This window comes from Acartia tonsa, chromosome 2 (genome assembly GCF_053477335.1).
Source record: "Acartia tonsa isolate MP-2025a chromosome 2, ASM5347733v1, whole genome shotgun sequence".
NCBI lineage: Eukaryota > Metazoa > Arthropoda > Copepoda > Calanoida > Acartiidae > Acartia > Acartia tonsa.
Genome location: NC_137261.1, coordinates 13,184,100 through 13,205,273, shown reverse-complemented (window position 1 = coordinate 13,205,273; position 21,174 = coordinate 13,184,100).

The following is a 21,174-nucleotide window of genomic DNA, read 5'->3' as shown; positions in this document are numbered from 1 at the left end:
ACAGCTGTTAATCTAACATATGTAACAATCTTTAATAGTTGAAAATTATTGTTGTATCCTTTAAAATATCCTCAATAATGTCCTATTTACTTCTATTTTTAGAGCATTTCTGCTGCAGTATGAACATTAAATGCTGGACAAAGTAAAAGCATTTTTAAGGTATTAGGTAAATAAGGCAAAAATATCATGTAAAAATATGTATTTTTAAAATATTGTGCATTGATGAATTAGTCATTGTAAAAATAAGTAACTATTTTTGTAAGCTAAAGGTTGCCTATTGTCTAATGATGTATGTTACATGTTATATAATGATTCTTTGAAAGTTTGAATATCAAACCAAAATTAGTTTTACTATCCAACTAGCCTGAGGATTTTTATATTGGGGCCATGTCCCATAATTTTTCTATCATTTACAAATTCATTTAGCTCATGGTTTACTCTCTCTAGTTTGCACTACATGCATAATTATTGAAAACCAATACTTTAAGACTTAATGCTGCTAGGGTTCAGTAGACAGCATTAGTTTCGTTAACTATAGGTAGCAAAATTCAGTGTTCAACAAAACCCAAAAATATTTTACATATATATCCTCTCTCATTTTTCTTCAATAAATATTACTTTTAGAAATCCTTATATTTAAGTTTTTAAGAAAAGTTTTATTAATTTTCAATTAACATTTTCCATGTCATTTAACTACATAAATATATTTTTAAAATTTGATTAATTTTTTAATTGTTAGACATTTAGTTTATTATCAAAGTTTCTAGATAGGAAAACCTGAATTAAAACATAGCTATCTCTGTTCTTGCAATTCACTTGGTTGCTAAATATCAAGCAGCCACCTAGACAGAAGGCAAAGTTCTGAATCTTCTTCTATCCTACTATGTAAAGTAGTAAGGTTTTTTTGTCTGTAGCTTAAGATTGCAATAACTAATGAACCGAACAGGTTCTCCATTTAAAAAAAGTTTCATTTAGGTCTTAGGGTAGTTATAGCCCATTTAATATTTTAGGTTAAAGTCGTAGAATGGTTTCAGGCTATTCACCCCTCTCTCTACCACTACAAGTATTAAAGAAGTTAACGAACATTAAAAATTATAAAGCCCCTTCCTCTCATAAAGCTCAGTTGTATAAAGCCGCATTGCTTACAAAAGCCACCCAATAAGCTTGAGCTAAGCCATTTTTTGATACAGCCACCCTTGGCAGCAGCAATTGAATAATTTTTAATTAGCCGCAGCTGAACTAATTAAGTAATTATATATTTAGAAGCCTTAAATGAAGTAAAAGGTTCCAGTGCCTTAAATTACTTCAGCCAACACTGATAACCTTATACAAAATTTTCGGGTATAGTCCTTTCCATGACATCGCTCCATATGGGGCGATGATTTTCTATAGCTCCTTCAAGGAGCTATAGCATAGCCTCTTATCATATGGAGCGATGTGATAGCCCCTTTTAAGGAGTGTTCATATCGCCCCTTATGATAAGAGGCTATGCTATAGCTCCTTCATGGCCTCTTAATAGCTCCTTTAAAGGGGCGTTCATATCGCCTCTTATGATAAGAGGCTATGCTATAGCCCCATGATGGCTCCTTTATAGCCTCTCCATCGCCCCTCCGTAGTCCCTTACCTTAATTTATATAACAACCCACTTGATGGCCCCTACATCGCTCCTCCATCGCCCCTTCTCCAAATTTATATTACATTGTACTTTGATGGCCCCTACATCGCTCCTACATCGCCCCTTCATCGCTCCTACATCGCTCCTTCATCGCTCCTTCTCCAAATTTATATTAAATTGTACTGTGATGGCCCCTACATCGCTCCTACATCGCTCCTTCTCCAAATTTATATTAAATTGTACTGTGATGGCCCCTACATCGCTCCTACATCGCTCCTTCATCGCTCCTACATCGCCCCTTCATCGCTCCTTCTCCAAATTTATATTACATTGCAACTTGATGGCCCCTACATCGCTGCTACATCGCTCCTTCATCGCTCCTACATCGCCCCTCCATCGCTCCTACATCGCTCCTTCTCCAAATTTATATTAAATTGTACTGTGATGGCCCCTACATCGCTCCTACATCGCTCCTTCATCGCTCCTACATCGCCCCTTCATCGCTCCTTCTCCAAATTTATATTACATTGTACTTTGATGGCCCCTACATCGCCCCTCCATTGCCCCTCCATCGCTCCTACATCGCCCCTCCATTGCTCCTTCATCGCTCCTTCTCCAAATTTATATTACATTGTACTTTGATGGCTCCTACATCGCCCCTCCATCGCTCCTACATCGCCCCTCCATCGCTCCTACATCGCTCCTTCTCCAAATTTATATTAAATTGTACTGTGATGGCCCCTACATCGCTCCTACATCACTCCTACATCGCTCCTACATCGCTCCTTCATCGCTCCTACATCGCCCCTTCATCGCTCCTTCTCCAAATTTATATTACATTGTACTTTGATGGCCCCTACATCGCCCCTCCATCGCTCCTACATCGCTCCTTCATCGCTCCTTCTCCAAATTTATATTAAATTGTACTGTGATGGCCCCTACATCGCTCCTACATCGCTCCTTCATTGCTCCTACATCGCCCCTTCATCGCTCCTTCTCCAAATTTATATTACATTGCAACTTGATGGCCCCTACATCGCTCCTACATAGCTCCTCCATCGCTCCTCCATCGCTCCTTCATCGCTCCTACATCGCCCCTTCATCGCTCCTTCTCCAAATTTATATTACATTGCAACTTGATGGCCCCTACATCGCTCCTCCATCGCCCCTTAATAGCCCCTTACCTTAATTTATATAACAAAGCTCCTATATGGCCTCTCTATCGCCCCTTAATAGCCACTTAATTTAATTATATAACATTGCCCCTACATAGCCTCTCCATCGCCCCTTAATAGCCCCTTACCTAAATTTATATAACAAAGCTCCTATATAGCCTCTCCATCGCCCCTTAATAGCCCCTTACCTTAATTATGTAACATAGCCCCTACATAGCCTCTCAATCGCCCCTTAATAGCCTCTTACCTTAATTTATATAACATAGCCCCTACATAGCCTCTCCATCGCCCCTTAATAGCCCCTTACCTTAATTTATATAACATAGCCCTACATAGCCTCTCCATCGCCCCTTAATAGCCCCTTACCTTAATTTATATAGCATAGCCCCTACATAGCCTCTCCATCGCCCCTTAATAGCCTCTTACCTTAATTATGTAACATAGCCCCTACATAGCCTCTCCATCGCCCCTTAATATCCCCTTACCTTAATTATATAACATAGCTCCTACATAGCCTCCCCATCGCCCCTTAATAGCCCCTTACCCGATTTTATATAACATAGCCCCTAAATAGCCTCTCCATCGCCCCTTAATAGCCCCTTACCTTAATTTATATAACATAGCCCCTACATAGCCTCTCCATCGCCCCTTAATAGTCCTTTACCTTAATTTATATAAAATAGCCCCTATATAGCCTCTCCATCGCCCCTTAATAGCCAATTTATATAACATAGCCGCTACATAGCCTCTCCATCGCCCCTTAATAGCTCCTTACCTTAATTTATATAACATAGCCTCTCCATCGCCCCTTAATAGCCCTCCATCGCCACTTAAAAGCCCCTTACCTTAATTTATATAACATAGCCTCTACATAGCCTCTCCATCGCCCCTTAATAGCCCCTTATATCCTCCTTCAAAACAGTTATACACCTTCCCAGGATCTATTGGAAGCTACCCTATAAAGGAGAACCATATTGGTTCTGCAGTTAGCGATCTTCTTTGATACATACAGACAATGATCCTGTTACTTTTTATAAGGATTAAAAATAAAATGGCCTAAAGCCATCTCATTACCCATAGGAAGCTTCACTGTAAAGGAGAACCATGTCGGTTTAATGGTTAGCAAGGTACAGACAGACATACATACAGACAAAGATCCTGTTACTTTATTATAAGGATTAAAATAAAATAGTTATTAACCTCCCCAGGACCTATGAGAAGCTACCCTATTAAGGAGAACGATCTCAGGACCTATAGGAATCTTCACTGTAAAGGAGAACCATATTGGTTCAGCGGTTAGCAAGATCCTTCGGTACAGACAGACATTCATACATACAGACAAAGATTCTGTTAATTTATTTTAAGAAATACAGATAAAATTGTTATAAACCTTTCCAGGCCTAAAACCATCTCAGGACCTAATTTCTGCCGTTGACAACTCGAGTTAAGTTACTATATTATTTTTACAATGTTTAACTTATCTGTTATTATTGGCTGACGAAAAGTTTGGGCAAAAAAAAAATTTATTCTTCAATGAAATATCTCTCCAGTATAATTTTGCCAAGTGCTAATTTATTAAGAATAAAGTTTGCCACAAATTTACCAAAAAATCTCATTGTCATTTCGCCAGGGAGGATTAGGATAGTTCCCAAAGTGTTATAAGTTGGCTTATCCAAGAGTGCTGTCTAGTCTCCAAAGTTTTATAATACCGTTTTCTTATTCGTTAGATTAACAACCTTGGGGACTTTTTATTGTTTTGTGATTGTTTAGTTCATTAAGTTGAGTGTCTAAATGTTTCAACCACTAATTCTAAACTAAAGAAGGGGTAATTTTGTGAATCATCAATGGGAATAATTAATATATAAACATACATATATATACAGTGTTTTTTTTTATGAGAGCATTTTTGAAAGCAATTTTACCCTACTTATAGTTATCAGAATTTAATGATTAATGGCTTATTCTCTTCGTTTTTTATAACCATTAACAGAAAAGCAAAAAAATATTTCAGTTTTTATTTAAAAAGTACAGTAAATTCAAAATTTCAAAACATGGGTGTCAACATCTAAAATAGTTATTTCTCGCATCGTATTATAAACGGCTTTCCGCGGATATAGAAAGTACAATTATGAGATTAAAACTAGTTTTTTTAGCCCCGAGGTGCAGAAGGCACCGGCTAAAAAAACTGGGTTTAATCTTATGATTGTACATATCTATATTCGTAGAAAGCTGGATATAATACGATGCTAGACATAGTTTTTTCGTATGGATGAGAACCGGTTCCTATCCACCGGATTCAAATGAATACGAGAAATGGTTTTAGCGCATTTTTCTTATGCTCAAATCTTCTACCCTTTCCAAGAATGGAGGGAGTACATTGGGGGGCCAGTATTCCCTCCCTGGTTGAGATATGGCCTTCAAATTTCAAAATGTTCTAGTACATGTCACAAGTAGTATCTATATAAATTTTTAGCTCAATATCTCAACTTTGAAGCGTTTTGCAGCCATTCTTGCAAAGGTAGATTATAAGAAAAATGCACTAAAACCATTTTTAGATGTTGACACCTAAGTTTTAAATTTTTTAATTTACTGTACTTTTTGAATAAAAACTGAAATATTTTTTGCTTTTCTATTAAAGGTTATAAAAAAGAAGAGAATAAGCCATTAATCATTAAATTCTAATAACTATAAGTAAGGTAAAATTGCTTTCAAAAAAGTTCTCATAAAAAAACACACTGTATATATGTATATATATCATTTTATCGACAATCGTCTTATCCCTGTAGATCTCTGATTATCAGAGCATTTTTGAAATATTTGCTGCTTATTTTTTGGCTGCCTTTGGCAAAATAATTTTTTTTCATAAAAAATGTATACAAAATTATCGTATTAATTTGGTAAATATATCATTGCACTTGAATTATTTTTAAGTCACTAACGGCTAATCCCATAGATGACCCTAGGAGTACTTTAATGAATAGATGTGGTGGAGAGGGGGGGGAGGGGGAAGGTTAAGAATTTAAGGGAAGTGATACCTTCCGGGGGCTGAAAGTGTTAGTCCCCTCCCCAAAATGAAAACTTTTCCTGCGAGTAAAATAAGCTTCAATGTAAAGGAGAAGCATATCGGTTCAGTTGATACTGATAAACATCCTGTTACTTTAATGTAAATATTAGTTTAAGGATAGTCTGTATAATCTCAGGGATAAAGGAAACATTAGGCAATTTTTACAATAGTCTCCAAAGTTTTATAATGAAGTTTTCTTATTCGTTGGCTCAAAACTTTGGGGACTTTTGTCATATTTTGGTTGTAGTGTTGCAATTTTGTGTATCGTTATTAGGGATGGATAAAAATTTATCGGCCATTGTCTTATTCCTTTAGATCCTTGGTATAATCAACTGAATAACAGTTCCAACAACAAAAATTAAGATATTGCTTCGCTTTTTATGGACAAATATCCTGTTATTTTATTATAAGGAAAAAAAATAAACTATCTTAAAATCATCTCAGTACTCAGCGGTTAGCAAGATCCTACGGTATAGACAGACAGACATACATCATATCATATCAAATGGGGGGGGATTTTTTTGTTTTTGGGGGGGTTGGGGGTATCCCACCCCCCAAGAAAATAGCCTAAAACCACCACAGGACCAGTAGGTATATTCCCTGAATAGTAGAATATAATCGGTCCAGTGGTTACCGAGATCTTAAGGGACTGACAGACGGACAGACAGACGGACAGACAGACGGACAGACAGACGGACAGACAGACGGACAGACAGACGGACAGACAGACGGACAGACAGACAGACGGATGGACAGACATCATTCTACTTTGTATTATAGATTTACGCTAATTTTAACAAAATTTATGTTTGACCTCCTGATTTTAGAGCTTTGCTTTTGTGAATGTTGTTATCCTTGTTATCTTGCTTTTTTTTCCTTTTTCATAACCTATTATATAAAGTAGTAATCTTTTTTTTGTCTGTAGAAAAGCTAACCGCTGAACCTATATGGTTCTCCTTTACAGTGAAGCTTCTTTTAAGTTCATAGAGGGTTTATAATTATTTCGAGGGAGGGTATCTCCACCCTCCCAGAAAATTCACCCCAAGAAAAATATTACCCCATCCCCACAAAAAATCTTTTTAACTTTTTAAAAGCAAAGCTTTTCTATATTAAGGATCAGTCCGTACGTCCGTAACGGTTAGCTATTTTCGTTAATTTAGGCATGTGATTCCTGTAGTAGAAAGGTACGATTTAGAAAGTCTATAATCATTATCAGAATATCCATACGTCCATTTTAAGCATACTAATTATTAACTTACAACAAATTTTTATGTATCAAAATTATCCGATTAATCTGATTTCTGGGATACTGATTCCTAGGACAACAAAATAGAATGTTATAAGCGAATCATATCTATAATCAAGTCCAAAAAATGTGAGTACGTCCTTAAGCATTTTCCTGCATGTAAGCAATTTCTCAATAAATTTACTTACAATTTTGTTTCGAATTTTAAATTTATGTTCTGACTATTCAGTTCTGACACTCTACATTATTAATGTTCATTAAAGGACGCCTGCAAGAAATAACACGCTTTAACTGCTAAAAGACTGCCACAAGAGGACCCAATACCCCAAATTATAAGCCTTCAGCTTCAATAACAAAAAAGTTCTAGGCATTTCAAAATAGCATTTTATGTACAATGGAATTTTTGAAAGATTTCCAATGCTCATAAAAGAAAAAACAATATTAATTTACGTTGCCTAGACATAAAATTATAACCTTATCTTTGTCAGAAACTTAGATTGCCTGTAACTGATTACATTTTTACAATAAAAACACCACATTTCATAGTCAAAATCTATGAAAAAAAATCGATTTAAATTGCATTTTTAAACAAAAATCATAGCGGAAACAAAGGGGTAAACTAATACAAGCTTAGCTGTGATTGGTTGTTAAGCTGATTCAGCCTTCTGATTGGCTACAGTACATTCGGTACAACGCAAGTAAAACTTATTTTTTTTTAATGATTTTGACTATAAAAATGGGTATTTTTATTGTAAAAATATAATTAGTTACTGGAAACCTAAATTTATGACAAAAAAAATAAGCTTATAATTTTGTTTCTAGGCCACGTAGTTTAATTTTAAAGTTTTCAACATGAGCATTGCAATTCTTTCAAAATTTCCATTGTACATAAAATGTCATTTTAAAATGCCTAGAACTTTTTTGTTATAGAAGCTGAAGGCTTCAAATTTGGGGTATTTGGTCTACTTGTGGCAGTCTTTCAGCAGTTAAAGCGTGGTATTTCTTGCAGGCTTCCTTTAAACTTTTTTCTACCGTTTCAGAGCTTTACTTTTATAAATGTTGTCATCCTTGTCATCCTTTTAAAACTTAAATTTAAAACTGTAGAGGGTCACATTCCTTCCTTACCTTAATGCCCTACCTTCTATAATGAAGGGGCAATACAATTACAGAGGCTGTACAGGAGCCATAAAGGGCCTATGTTATATAAATTAAGGTAAGGGGCGATGAAGAGGCTATGAAGGGGCTATGTTATATAAATTAAGGTAAGAGGCTATTAAGGGGCGATGGAGAGGCTATGTAGGGGCTATGTTATATAATTAAGGTAAGGGGCTATTAAGGGGCGATGGAGATGCTTTGTAGGGCCTATGTTATATAAATTAAGGTAAGAGGCTATTAAGGGGCGATGGAGAGGCTATGTAGGGGCTATGTTATATAAATTAGGGTAAGGGGCTATTTAGGGGCGATGGAGAGGCTATGTAGGGGCTATGTTATATATATTAAGGTAAGGATTATATAAATTAAGGTAAGAGGCTATTAAGGGGCGATGGAGAGGCTATGTAGGGGCTATGCTATATAAATTAAGGTAAGGGGCTATTAAGGGGCGATGGAGAGGCTATGTAGGGCTATGTTATATAAATTAAGGTAAGGGGCTATTAAGGGGCGATGGAGAGGCTATGTAGAGGCTATGTTATATAAATTAAGGTAAGGGGCTATTAAGGGGCGATGGAGAGGCTATGTAGGGGCTATGTTATATAAATTAAGGTAAGGAGCTATTAAGGGGCGATGGAGAGGCTATGTAGGGGCTATGTTATATAAATTAGGGTAAGGGGCTATTCAGGGGCGATGGAGAGGCTATGTAGGGGCTATGTTATATATATTAAGGTAAGGATTATATAAATTAAGGTAAGAGGCTATTAAGGGGCGATGGAGAGGCTATGTAGGGGCTATGCTATATAAATTAAGGTAAGGGGCTATTAAGGGGCGATGGAGTGGCTATGTAGGGCTATGTTATATAAATTAAGGTAAGGGGCTATTAAGGGGCGATGGAGAGGCTATGTAGAGGCTATGTTATATAAATTAAGGTAAGGGGCTATTAAGGGGCGATGGAGAGGCTATGTAGGGGCTATGTTATATAAATTAGGGTAAGGGGCTATTTAGGGGCGATGGAGAGGCTATGTAGGGGCTATGTTATATATATTAAGGTAAGGATTATATAAATTAAGGTAAGAGGCTATTAAGGGGCGATGGAGAGGCTATGTAGGGGCTATGCTATATAAATTAAGGTAAGGGGCTATTAAGGGGCGATGGAGAGGCTATGTAGGGCTATGTTATATAAATTAAGGTAAGGGGCTATTAAGGGGCGATGGAGAGGCTATGTAGGGGATATGTTATATAAATTAAGGTAAGGAGCTATTAAGGGGCGATGGAGAGGCTATGTAGGGGCTATGTTATATAAATTAGGGTAAGGGGCTATTCAGGGGCGATGGAGAGGCTATGTAGGGGCTATGTTATATATATTAAGGTAAGGATTATATAAATTAAGGTAAGAGGCTATTAAGGGGCGATGGAGAGGCTATGTAGGGGCTATGCTATATAAATTAAGGTAAGGGGCTATTAAGGGGCGATGGAGAGGCTATGTAGGGCTATGTTATATAAATTAAGGTAAGGGGCTATTAAGGGGCGATGGAGAGGTTATGTAGAGGCTATGTTATATAAATTAAGGTAAGGGGCTATTAAGGGGCGATGGAGAGGCTATGTAGGGGCTATGTTATATAAATTAGGGTAAGGGGCTATTTAGGGGCGATGGAGAGGCTATGTAGGGGCTATGTTATATATATTAAGGTAAGGATTATATAAATTAAGGTAAGAGGCTATTAAGGGGCGATGGAGAGGCTATGTAGGGGCTATGCTATATAAATTAAGGTAAGGGGCTATTAAGGGGCGATGGAGAGGCTATGTAGGGCTATGTTATATAAATTAAGGTAAGGGGCTATTAAGGGGCGATGGAGAGGCTATGTAGGGGCTATGTTATATAAATTAAGGTAAGGAGCTATTAAGGGGTGATGGAGAGGCTATGTAGGGGCTATGTTATATAAATTAGGGTAAGGGGCTATTTAGGGGCGATGGAGAGGCTATGTAGGGGCTATGTTATATATATTAAGGTAAGGATTATATAAATTAAGGTAAGAGGCTATTAAGGGGCGATGGAGAGGCTATGTAGGGGCTATGCTATATAAATTAAGGTAAGGGGCTATTAAGGGGCGATGGAGAGGCTATGTAGGGCTATGTTATATAAATTAAGGTAAGGGGCTATTAAGGGGCGATGGAGAGGCTATGTAGAGGCTATGTTATATAAATTAAGGTAAGGGTCTATTAAGGGGCGATGGAGAGGCTATGTAGGGGCTATGTTATATAAATTAAGGTAAGGAGCTATTAAGGGGCGATGGAGAGGCTATGTAGGGGCTATGTTATATAAATTAGGGTAAGGGGCTATTCAGGGGCGATGGAGAGGCTATGTAGGGGCTATGTTATATATATTAAGGTAAGGATTATATAAATTAAGGTAAGAGGCTATTAAGGGGCGATGGAGAGGCTATGTAGGGGCTATGCTATATAAATTAAGGTAAGGGGCTATTAAGGGGCGATGGAGTGGCTATGTAGGGCTATGTTATATAAATTAAGGTAAGGGGCTATTAAGGGGCGATGGAGAGGCTATGTAGAGGCTATGTTATATAAATTAAGGTAAGGGGCTATTAAGGGGCGATGGAGAGGCTATGTAGGGGCTATGTTATATAAATTAGGGTAAGGGGCTATTTAGGGGCGATGGAGAGGCTATGTAGGGGCTATGTTATATATATTAAGGTAAGGATTATATAAATTAAGGTAAGAGGCTATTAAGGGGCGATGGAGAGGCTATGTAGGGGCTATGCTATATAAATTAAGGTAAGGGGCTATTAAGGGGCGATGGAGAGGCTATGTAGGGCTATGTTATATAAATTAAGGTAAGGGGCTATTAAGGGGCGATGGAGAGGCTATGTAGGGGCTATGTTATATAAATTAAGGTAAGGAGCTATTAAGGGGCGATGGAGAGGCTATGTAGGGGCTATGTTATATAAATTAGGGTAAGGGGCTATTTAGGGGCGATGGAGAGGCTATGTAGGGGCTATGTTATATATATTAAGGTAAGGATTATATAAATTAAGGTAAGAGGCTATTAAGGGGCGATGGAGAGGCTATGTAGGGGTTATCTATAATACAAAGTAGCTTGATGTCTGTCCGTCTGTCCGTCTGACCGTCTGTCCGTCTGTCTGTCCGTCTGTCTGTCTGTCCCTTAAGATCTCGGTAACCACTGAACCGATTGGATTCTACTCTTCAGGGAATATACCTACTGGTCCTGTGATGGTTTTAGGCTATTTTCTTGGGGGGTGGGACACCCCCAACCCCCCCAAAAATAAAAAAATCCAACCCCCAAAATTTTTTTTTTTTACATTTTTTGTAAAATCTCAGTAACTGCTGATCAAATTGGGCTCTACCCTTCTGGGAATATACCTACTGGTCCTCTGGTGGTTTTAAGCTATTTTCTTGGGGGGTGGGACACCCCAACCCCCCCAAAAATAAAAAATCCCCCCTTCCAAAATTTTTATTTTTTAAATTTTTTTTAAACAAAAACCAGTAATTGGGGTGGGGGAACCCCACTGCAACATGGGGCGAAGCCCCCATGAATCCCCCCCCCAAAAAAAAAAATCAAAATATTTTTTTTTAATTTTAATTTTTGTGTATGCGAACAACCTAGGTCTAATTTTTACGAGTTGAAATTTTTGTGTATACGGCAAACAACCTGGGTTTAATTTGTACAAATTAAAATTTTTGTGCTTAAAGCGCACAACCTGGGTTTAATTTTACCACAGAGTAATTAAACAAAGAATAATTTTTTGAATATTTCTATTAAGGAGGGTTGACTTCCCAAAACTATATAGGGCGAAGCCCCTAGAGGCTAGGGGCGAAGCCGCTAGTGCTATATAAATTAAGGTAAGGGGCTATTAAGGGGCGATGGAGAGGCTATGTAGGGCTATGTTATATAAATTAAGGTAAGGGGCTATTAAGGGGCGATGGAGAGGCTATGTAGAGGCTATGTTATATAAATTAAGGTAAGGGGCTATTAAGGGGCGATGGAGAGGCTATGAAGGGGCTATGTTATATAAATTAAGGTAATGGGCTTTTAAGGGGCGATGGAGAGGCTATGTAGGAGCTATGTTATATAAATTAAGGTAAGGGACTATTAAGGGGCAATGGAGAGGCTATGTAGGAGCTTTGTTATATAAATAAAGGTAAGGGGCTATTAGGGGCGATGGAGAGGCTATGTAGGGGCTTTGTTATATAAATTAAGATAAGGGGCTATTAAGGGGCGATGGAGAGGCTATGTAGGGGCTATGTTATGAAAATTAAGGTAAGGAGCTATTAAGGGGCGATGGAGAGGCTATGTAGGGGCTTTTTTATATAAATTAAGGTAAGGGGCTATTAAGGGGCGATGGGGCGATGGAGGAGCGATGGAGGAGAGATGTAGGGGCCATCAAAGTACAATGTAATATAAATTTGTGGAAGGAGCGATGAAGGGGCGATGTAGGAGCGATGGAGGAGCGATGGAGGAGCGATGTAGCAGCGATGTAGGGGCCATCAAGTTGCAATGTTATATAAATTTGGAGAAGGAGCGATGAAGGGGCGATGGAGGAGCGATGTAGGGGCCATCAAGTTGCAATGTAATATAAATTTGGAGAAGGAGCGATGAAGGGGCGATGTAGGAGCGATGAAGGAGCGATGTAGGAGCGATGTAGGGGCCATCACAGTACAATGTAATATAAATTTGAAGAAGGAGCGATGAAGGGGCGATGTAGGAGCGATGGAGGGGCGATGTAGGGGCCATCAAAGTACAATGTAATATAAATTTGAAGAAGGAGCGATGAAGGGGTGATGTAGGAGCGATGGAGGGGCGATGTAGGGGCCATCAAAGTACAATGTAATATAAATTTGGAGAAGGAGCGATGGAGGAGCGATGAAGGGGCGATGTAGGAGCGATGTAGGGGCCATCAAGGGACTAAGATATATATAATAGTGAAGGGGCCATGAAGAGGCGATATTTAATTAAATAGCCCCTTGGGATAAGAGGACATATCATCTCCTCTTTAGAAGGGGCGATAAAGGAGCGATAAAGGATCATTTAATCGCCTCTTAGGGCAAGGGGCTATCAAATCGCTCCTTTCAAGGAGTCATAACATCGCCTCTTGTTATAAGGGGCTATTAAATCGCTCCTTTCAAGGAGCCAATACATCGCCCCTTGTCATAAGAGGCGATCAATTAAAATCATCGCCCCATATGGAGCGATGTCATGGAAAGGAATTACTAACTGAACTTAAAATATTTAAAGAAAAGCATATACATATTTTATTACTCGCCTTTATACATCTATAATACAAAATTGCTTGATGTCTGTCCGTCCTGTCCGTCCGTCCGTCAGTCTGTCTGTCCGTCCTTCCGTCTATCCCTTAAGATCTCGGTACCCGCTAAACCGATCGTATTTTACTCTTCAGGGTATATACCTATTGGTCCTGTGGTGGTTTTAAGCTATTTTCTTGGGAAGTGGGACACCCCTAACCCCCCAAAAAACAAAAAAATCCCCCCATTTTTTTCAATTTTCAATTTGATACTGGGGCAGATCCAATTTTTTTCCCGAAAATTTTGAAATTGATACTGTAGTAGCTGAATTTTTTTTTCAAGAAAATTTTGAAATTGATACTGGGGCAGCTCCAATTTTTTTTAATTACCTCTTGGGGCAAAGTCCCTAGAGGCAAGGGGCGAAGCCGCTTGTGTTTATATATAATAAATGTTTTTAAGACTTGCTTGTCAAAAACATTTGAGATATTGGCAAAGAAATTAATTAATTTTTCCATATATACACAAATTGTACTAGTTGAGTAAGCACTTAATGATGTAGAGAAAACAAGAATGACAACATCCTTTAAGCTTAGAACTAGGCAGATCATAATTCATATGATATGGTTAAAATGTTGAGATCCTTATTTTGTTGTGAATATATCATTTTAATAACAGAACTTTGAATTTGAATATGTCAAAAACTATTTGAGGTAAAGAAATGATTTTTCAAATTTATTTTCAATGGCTGCACACGTGGATTCGATTGTCTTTACCTTGGGTTAATTTGATATTATCAATGTTTTTTTATTAGTAATGGTAAAATTACCTCAACTCTATTTCAATCTCAATACTTTGTAGATCAATATTTAAAATATAAAAGTTATGTAACGAACTAGGTATTATATTTAGATTTAATGTTTCAGTATATAAGAAATTTAACAACTAATGCAAAAGTCGTTCAAAAATAATAAAAGAAAAGGATTCTTACAATAAAATAGACCTAATTCAAAATGTACAGTAAAATAAACTGAAAAGTTATTTATGGCATCACATTATTGACAACTTTCCATAGAAATTAAAAATTATAATGTTAAAACCAGTTTTGTTAGCCCCGAGAGGCCTAACAAAACTAGTATTAATTTTATGACTTTTATTGTAACATTCGTTAAATTGTCTTTAATACGATGCTATACATGTTTCTTTTCAGTATCGCCAATTACCGGTTCTAATCCTGCGGATATTAATTGGTTTTGAAGCCATACTGAAATGGACATTATAGATTTGTTCTAGAGATTAATCTGTCCACTTGGATTGTATTTAAGTAACTTTTGCAAGTGAGATTTGAAAAGTTAGAGTGAATTTAGAACATGCAAATAATTTTAGGGGATAGACGGATAAGTCAATCATTCATCTCATTTAATTTAAAAAAATATTTTTCCAATAAAAAAATATAGAAATAAAATGTTGAAGATAAAATTATATTTGTTCTATTACAAAAGCAATTCTTATGTCTTTATTTAGTGCCGGTTCGAACGTTCGTCTATAGGTAAACGTTCATGATCGTACAAAGTAGAATGATGTCTGTCTGTCCGTCTGTCTGTCCGTCTGTCTTTTCGTCTGTCTGTCCGTCTGTCTGTCCGTCTGTCTTTTCGTCTGTTTGTCCGTCTGTCTGTCCGTCTGTCTTTCCGTCTGTCTGTCCGTCTGTCCGTCTGTCTGTCCGTCTGTCTGTCCGTCTGTCTGTCCGTCTGTCTGTCCGTCTGTCTGTCCCTTAAGATCTCGGTAACCACTGAACCGATCGGATTATACTCTTTACTCTTCAGGGTATATACCTATTGGTCCTGTGGTGGTTTTAAGCTATTTTCTTGGGGGGTGGGACACCTTAACACCCCCCCCCCCCAAAAAAAAAAAATCCCCCCCCTCAAAAAAAAAATTCACTCTTCACATAAATTATTGGCAGCAGCACCAGATTTTTAAATTTTTTTTTTAAATTACCTCATGGTGCAAAGTCCCTAGAGGCTAGGGGCGAAGCCACTAGTAAAAGATATAATTATACCTCTTGTTGCAATGCCCCTAGAGGCTAGGGGCGAAACTGCTGGTCTTATTATATAAAGTAGTAAGCTTTTTTTTTCTGTAGCGAAGTATCTTGCTAACCGCTGACCCGATATGGTTCTCCTTTACATTGAAGCTTCCTATATGTCATGAGGTGGTTTTAGGCTATTCTATTTAATAGATAAAGTCTGGGTATGGTTTTAGGCTATTTTTCTGCCCTTATTTATCCTTTAGAATATAGCCTCTAGATGCTAGGGGTGCTGCCGCTTGTATACATATACTTCAATAGTCATATTGGGTTCAAAACATTCAGAGAATTTTCACAATTACGTAGCAACTCAACAATTGTAGATTCATCAATTATTAACAAGTTTTTATATCAATTTTTTAAAGAATTAATTACCATACTAAAAATTTTAAATAATGACTCTTAAGTCAATAAGAAACAATTATATGGGTTTTAAAAATGAACTTTATTAATTCTGAATGAAACCCTTTTTTTTTCTATAATTGTTCATTTTTGATTGTCCAAGTGAATGTTCTCTTGTATAACTGTAGAAATGGTTTTATCATTGATAAACGATTTTTCCTTTATTTCTGATTATTTTTGTAAAATGCTATGTAGGATGAACTGAAATTTAATTTCCAAATGTGTACACAGTTTCCTCGGTGTTTCCTCATCCTATCTCAATATTTACTACTAGCTAAAAAAGGCTTCAAATTTCAAATATATTTTGAATATATTATGTATAAATTGTTTATTGTTCAAACGTTTCAACCACTAATCGTAATCTACAGAAGGGGTAATTTTGTGTATTGTCATTGGGGATGTACATATGTATTAGCACCAGGTACTTTACGTGATTGGATAAGAGAAGATAAATTTTTACTCCAACAAAGATTTAATCTTATTCCATAAAGTTATTAAGCTATGAAGTTTAAATAATTTTGTGAGAAATTGACACTTACAGTCTCAAATACCCTACCTCCCTGGTTTCCACGTCATTTTCAATTTTGTAAGGAGAATATCCAAAAACAAGAAAAGATTAATTCAAAACTTACGGTAATAAAGCATCTCCAAACAAAATACTTTTAATTTCACTTAGATTTTAGAACACAATTCATCATATTGAATTATTGAATAACATATCTGAAATACCCAACATAATTAAATCAGATATCTATGCATGTATTTATATTCATAATTTAAAAACATACTGAACTTAAGAATGTTACATTTATAATATTAAGTTTATCCTTTTTAGTAGCAAAACTATTATTAGAAATGTTTGTCTGTTTTTTAGAGGACTTAATTTTTCAGAGAAGATTCATCTGTAAGTTGTCTGTCTGTCCGTTAATACTGCTCCATGGGGGAGCTGTTGAAATATATTAGCCTTTTTTAAATCTTAAGTTTTCTTTTATAGAGCATCACTTACTTTGGCCGTTCTTGTGTGTTTCTACTTATTAAGCAAATTTGTGGGCAATTATACACAATTATCATATTTTAAATCATCACTATGACATTACAAAATTTGTTTCAAAATTTAAAAAGCTGGAATTCGAACAGTATTTATATTTCATTACCTAAAAATATTTTTGTTTTCAAATAAATTTTAATGAAAAGGTTAAAAAGAAGTTTTACAATTCAAATAAATTGGAACTTATAAAAAAGCTCTTTATAGTGCCATGTTAGAATATTGGACTATTCCAATGTGACGCCATTAAGCATACATTTTAAAATTTTTAAAAAGTTTTTAAATATATTCCCTTTTTATAGCTTCTTTCTAAAATGTATGTATATTTGAAAAATAATACTATATCTCCTGTATGTTAAATTTAAAAGTTGCCTTTCGTTCGTTGCTATGCTAACAGCACTAATAAACAACATCTGCCGTGTCAGACGTGTGATTAAAATGTTTAAGAACTATCTTCATACCTACACTCTTTTTTCTCCATTAACTTTTATTTAAAATAAGATTGTTTGTAATAATTAAAACAACAATGGATATTCCACAGTAATGAATACTATGGTGAGAGAGGGGGTTGTCTAAAAATCAAGTTGAATTAGATTGTTGCATGTAAAGACATTTACAATTACAATCAATTTAGAATATTTTTGAATACCTAATTTTTCATTGGACTTACTTGCGATTTTGTTGTATTTAGACAATTATACTAAAAATAATTTTGACTGATTCAGGTTAATGTTTCACACATGTAGTATCAGAAAACTTTTAACTTTTAGAGGTCGGGCGAGGGTTGAAAATTCGCCGCCGTTTTCATGTTGACCGCCAACTGCCACAAAGTTAAATTTGGAAAGTTTTGATATCTTTGACTGACTTATAGTCGTAAATTAAAAGGTAAGATAAAAGGTTTAGAAATGGATCAGACTTTTCAGGGTTACATTACATGATGCTGAGAAACAGACTTCGATCAACACTTAACAGAATACCTACTTAAAAGAACGTTACACTTTTGGCTAATTTTTTTCTCAATTAAGTATTTCCCATTAACCCTTTGATGAATTTTGTCATATCCATGTCCAAGAAATTATTTTCCAAAGTGCAAATTAGTCTTCCCCTTTCAAATTTTCAATTCATTTTAAAACTTTTGATAGAAAAGTAATGTCTATGTATGTGTGTGTCTGTTTGTACCTGAATATCTTGGCAGCCACTGCGCCGATTTTATTTTCCCTAACCTTAAAAATTCAGGTTAAGGTATAATTTTTAATTTTCTAATTCAACTCTTTCAAGATATTTCGCCCCAGGATAAAATAACTCATCCTAATTTAGATTTTTTATGTATAAAACTGTGATTTAAAGACATAAATATGAAAATAGAATTGTCTCAACCATCACAGGAGCTATGAGAAGTTACTTAAGAAAGATAATTCAATTGGTTCAGTAGTTACTGAGATCTTAAGCTTCAGACAAAAAAACATACTATTTTGATAATAAGATAGGTTAGTAACCTGTAAATAGTCGTAACCAATAACAATAACCACTCTCAGACAAAGGTCGCTTAGTAATTAGTCTGATTCAATTAACTTAATCTCAAACTCTACATTAATGTTTTTTCGTGTTAATTTATCAAATGCTCTGTTAAAGTCAATCTGACTTTAAATATGCAATATTGATTCATTTATAAAATAATTGAATAAGTAATGACGTCTGCATAGCCAAGTAAAGGAATAATCATTTGTTTAAAATATTTGGAATAAGTGTAGATATTGGAAGATATTGGCAGCGTCAATAACATTGAATTCAACTTCTTTAAAGATCTTAAGAAGATAAGCTCTCTCCCTTTTGGAATTTCTTAATGGGTTAAGGGGGAAGGGGGTCTAGCAGCATCTATTCCCCTATTCCTCGGGATAATACTTACACCCCTCCTCTGATTGGTCAGTCGGGTTTACTCCCACTTAACACCAACCCCCTGTGGCTTTGGGTGACTTTGTGTGAGATTGAAGTGTAAAAAAAATTAAATATTCTATCCACGTAATACTATCTATTAATTATAAAATCAATTCCTCTCTCTCAGCTGGAATGTTTATTTTTACGATTGTAGAACAATTATATGATAAATTAATCCCCTGGGTGTAATAGCCAAGTCTATGCGAGAAACTACACGAATAAAGACATAAATATGTATGCAAAAAGGTAAATTAAAAAAAGTAATTAGGTTTGATATTAAATAAAACTATTTGCCTTAGCGTAATTAGAAACCTGTCGGCTTGATATTGGGGAGGAGTTGGGTCTAGACCACTCTTGGTCATACAAGAGACGTTAAAAATTGTGCCTACTTCTGATATGCTTGGAACATGACCTCATTAGTAAAAGCAGGTAGAAAGCATTGGGCCATAACATTGCATCAACTCATAAATAGGCCCAGATAATTTCAAGCAAAGGTCGTTTAATCAAAGGGTTTATTGTCTCTTGAGTAGTCTACCAAATCCTCAACAAGTTTGGATAGAAAATGAGATTTTGATCCCTTTAGTTATCCTTGTTTGTTTGACATGACGTTACAGTTAAAGTTTTTCAAATGTGATAATCCTTTTTTTCTCATCTTGCTTCAGACTTTTGTATGAAAATGAATGCCTAAATATTTCCTAGGGGATTTATACATCCAAATATTCTGACTTTATAAAATCAAGGATAAGAGCTATGAAAACCTGAATTCAAAATTGTCGCAAACTAAACAAAAAACAGAATTATTCCTCTTGGAAGTTTTATAAATTTGAACAAAATTAAATTTTTTCACTTTTACGTGAATTTACCAAAAATTAAAAGTAACTCTTTTTAATTTCTTATATCAAATCTTTTATACTAGCGGCTTCGCCCCGAGAGGTATAATTACATCTTCTATTACTTACCCAGCAAAACGGATCACAAATTTTCGCACCTACCCAGCAGGAACACATTTTCTCGATTAAATAACGAATTCGCAAAATTCGTAAAAAAAAAAAATAGCGATAAAATAACGAATTTGTAAAATTCGTAAAAAAAATGGGGGGAGGATTTTTTTGTTTTTTGGGGGGGTTAAGGGTGTCCCACCCTCCAAGAAAATAGCTTAAAACCACCGCAGGACCAATAGGTATATACCCTGAAGAGTAGAATCGGGTATAGTCCTTTCCACGACATCCCTCCATAAGGAGCGATTCTTCGTATTTTTAAAAAGGCTTTTTATAGGTTATTTTAGATTAGGTTAGGTTATATTGTGTTAGGTGATTGCCCCACAGGGTTAGGTAATTGGCCCCGCAGGGTTAGAGCCCCCCGCAGGGGCTAGAAATAGGAGAAAAGCTACTGTGAAAAATACGAAGAATCGCTCCTTATGGAGGGATGTCGTAGAAAGGACTATACCCGTAGAATCTGATCTTAAGCTTCAGACGGACGGACGGACGGACGGACAGACGGACAGACGGACAGACGGACAGACGGACAGACGGACAGACAGACAGACATCAAGCTACTTTGTATTATAGATATAATGTATCATTTTAGTAGCCAATCTACTCAATGTGATTGTACCTGTTCTTCTGTTAGTGTGTCGTCCGTCTATTGGAAAGAATTCTTCTAACTAAATAATTTGATATTTTTAGTCTTGTTTTCTAACTTTCATTCTTCGTTTAAATTTCTTAGTTTTCTAACTTTAAATTAGTTTTTATTTGATAAATAATGTATTTCTCACATAATAAATAACAGACGTTTATGTTTATGCACAAAACCAGAGATACTGGGAAAGGACAATGTAGAATAAAAAAATCTTCTAATCCTGCAATATTAAAATTATTATGTGAAAGAAAGGGGTATAGTTTGATTTAAACGATTTTCTAAATTGTTTTATACGAATATTTATCCCTGACTCTAGTTTTGATGATATGTCAACTTTTGGCACTTGTATGAAAAACTTTTTATTCCTATGAGAATTCACAAGTATACAAAAGTTAAAAAGAAATATAAACAAGAAAAATGCATAAATATGGAACTTAGAACTCAATATTTGTATCATGCATAATGTGTTCTACATTTCGTAACTTCCCTCGCTTGGTATGCAAAACTGGTTTTAATACTTGTTGGTTGGTTTTAAAGTAAAGCATTTT